Raw genomic sequence first — 3,506 nt, 5'->3', positions numbered from 1 at the left:
GAAGAGAATTTCCAACCATGTCCCATCACTAAATACAGGAAAGGAGCCAGGTGGTTTTTATGGTACCTCTAAACCATCTGCTTAAATATCTTTATAAAGTCATGTAGGACCTGTAATTTCTCTATATTCTCTTAAGTGAAGAATAAAACTTCTGAAAAGGTTTCATTTGGTTTCATCTGGTTCACTGGAAAAGTGTAAAATGCAAGGTAAAAGAAAAGTTACAGAAATTAACGAGGAAGTCCAGAGCAAGTAGCACACAAAGTAATTCCTTTACACTCCCACCACCTATGCACACCCAGTCTGTTCGCCAGGCTATGGGGAAAGCAAAATTGCTCAGAAATTGTATTTCATAGCCTGGCAGTATAGACTTCCACCCAAAACCATGATAAATGCCTCATTTTTCAAATGCCAAATCACATGTTGATACAATGCAACAACCTCCTACGCACCATCACTAAGATATAAGAAACTGAGAATTTTCACTCCAGACTACCTTCAGATTGAGAGAAAAAACGAATGCTAGAAAACAAAACCCACTCTTTATTGTACACCATTCCACTATATATGGAGTAATCCCAACTGCTTCTGTCTCAAACAACTTAATGCAGAGAAGTCAGGACAGGCAATGGAATTCTGCATCTGCACCAGGTTTTTACCCCAAATAATAGAGGTGAAAAGGTGAATAGCAAAACAAACCTGGACTGCCAAACCAATTAAGCCTCTCTTGAAAAGGAATCCAAAGCAGCCGCAAGAAGTCGGATACTACAAAGTATCCTTTTCAGAGGTGTTTCATTACACTTGGCTTTCTTCTTGGGCTGGGGTCCAGGAATATCAGCACTGCCTTACTTCTTTTCAAGAAATAAGTTGCTTAAATAATGTGCACCTTGTGCACTGCATTGAAACAGACAATCATTAATCTTGACTTTTTTTCCTGTTCTGATCTCTCTTCCCTGAATTAAATAAAGTATTTTTTCAATTTTTATCAGAAGCCTGAAAACGTCTGAATTCCAAACAAAAATCTCACAAAAGGCAGAAAGACCCTTTCTTGGTATTCCAAGGGATTTCAGGGATTCCACCTCACTTTATGATGCGCACCAAGGAGCGTACAAAAACCCTAAGACAACCACAGACCCACTGAAAAATGGTAAGAGTTAAGTCTAGCCTCTACTGAAGCTCAGCTTGGGAATTTTTCTTTTACACTGTGGGGAAGCCAGGACAGAGATACTCAAAGAAATCCCCATTCCTATAGAGAAGTCAAAGACTTTTCTTTAGAAAAAAGTCTGTATCTAAATACTTTGAAATTACTCCTTTGATGTGCCCTTTGACTGCTTCCCTATCCCAGAGCGAATTTCTCATGCCTTTTTATTCTTGTCACCACATTCACCACCTCTGACTTTGATCATGTTTAATGGAAATGATTCTGGTGAGAATTGACTTCAACCAATACTCAGAGAGGGTAATTTAAATAAATATAGTATTTATGTCTTTGTGACTCAGAATCATGAGAATTTAGTACATAGCTCCCTCTTCACTAGCAGTGGCCCATCTGGAAGATGCTGTTGTGTTTTGCTTTTTAGATGACACAAAGTGGCTTCTGGAAAACACAGGTTTATTTGGGAAACTTTCAGCACTGTCACACCTTGCCAGGCAGATTAAAATCTTTGAAAGGTACTTCTAACCTCTGTTGTAATCTCCTTTGCAAGGGATACCCAAAGGAGGCCATGGCATTTTCACAGAGGCTACCATAGAGGCCACAAATTCAGCTGCAGTCCTGGATGTATCCGATTCAGCTTTCAAGGCCAGTCTAGACACACTTTAGATGTTGAGCACAGCCATACCTGCTGCCTTCCCAAAGCAGGGGACATCTTTCTCTCCTATATTCACTTGCTCACAGAAGAGCCTGTGACTCTGGGTGTAGACGGATGTCTGGCCTGAGTGGATTTAGCGGCTCTGAGCCAGGAGGGCAGCCAGTCACACGCTCCTTCAGGTCTCTGAGCTGTCCTGACCCAGCCCCTACTTTTGTTGCCCTCAGCCAATTTACCAGCCAGATCTGTTCACCAGTCTGGCTTACCAGTTGTGCCTTCCAAGTGGACAAGAACAGAGGTTCTCACAGCAACCCTTGTGTGCTTTAGCTGGTGTTTCCTTTCATCTCCATAGTGCTTTACAGCTTCTAAATATTATATTAATGCTAGATCATAAAAGCTGAATGTTCCCTCTGCTACTTAAACAGCAATTTAAGAGAGCAGCTTGAAGTACTATGCCTCATAAAAATGGAGCTTGTCATGACAGGGAAGGAAAAGCATTGTAAACTGTAGTCGTTCTGAGAAAATGTTGCTGGAAGACACATAATCCGATGTGACACTTGAAGTTCTTTTCATGGAGCATTTGATCATAAAAAAATATTATTTCTAAGGTCCATTGTCACATCAGTGCACTACACATCCTGTCAGAACAAACAGTGCACTAATGCAAATGATAAATAAAAAGTATTTTATTTTCACTGCCAAAGTATTTCCATTCCAAGAGTAACTGTAAAAATAGAGCTACTGGAAAGTGAGTGTAACCGTGAGAACAGTGTGTCATAACATAAATTATATTAATCAGCAGAGGACAGTACGAGGTTATTACATCTCCTTAAGACAGAAAAAAAAGAAAAGATTGACCTTTCTTTCCCACCTTGTGCTTCAAATATCAGCTGTTAAACAAAGGCTCAGTGACATAAATCAAAAGCAAACCACACACCTGAACATGTCACACCACTAGGGATAGCACTAGATTGTCCCAGAAAGTGCAGCAGCACTGCAGCCATGGGCAAGGAACAGCCAGCCAAGTGAACACGCCCATGGAGTTCTGTGCTGAAATCACCCTCAAGGTTACCATGAAGCCCAACAACGTGGCCAACTCTTTTCAATCAATCAAGGGATGGCAAAAGAGGACTTTTCACCAGCACTAGATTATGTATGTTGTCTTACTGTAAAGGACAGGAGCTAGGAGGTGAATGAAATCACTGTATTTTAGAGAATGGCAGCGGTAATGGAAGGGGTGCAAAGGAGGAAAGTTGTTTTCTGTGTAGGAAAAGGAAAATGCACCTTTGCCTGCTATGAATCAGAGCCCAGAGAGTGAAAGGACATGTACGTACTTGCGTACATGGGACATGCGACACACTAACAGCCTTGCCTTGGGCTTGACCCTGACGGACAGGGAGCAGAGCACATGGCTTTTGGCGGGGCTGGGAGCACACAGGAACCCCTCAGACCAGCACTCCCCAACCCCTGTAACACGCGTTACCTTCCTGTCGGGTGGAGACGGAGCACTTTTACCTGGACCACACTGCATCCACCCCCATGCCAGGCCGTTGTCCCGGCCATTCAACTCCCGCTCGGCAGCCGTCGTGCTCCAGCTCTGCACATGGCGAATCCCTGGCTCCCGTCGGGGCTGGACGAGGAACGCGTTTCCTGGCGCGGATCGGGAGACGCCTGACCTGGCCCCGCGCCCCTCGGTTTTGT

The sequence above is a fragment of the Corvus brachyrhynchos genome, unplaced genomic scaffold (assembly GCF_000691975.1).
Source record: "Corvus brachyrhynchos isolate BGI_N302 unplaced genomic scaffold, ASM69197v1 scaffold32, whole genome shotgun sequence".
NCBI classification, from domain to species: domain Eukaryota; kingdom Metazoa; phylum Chordata; class Aves; order Passeriformes; family Corvidae; genus Corvus; species Corvus brachyrhynchos.
Note: the sequence above shows the minus strand (reverse complement) of the source record.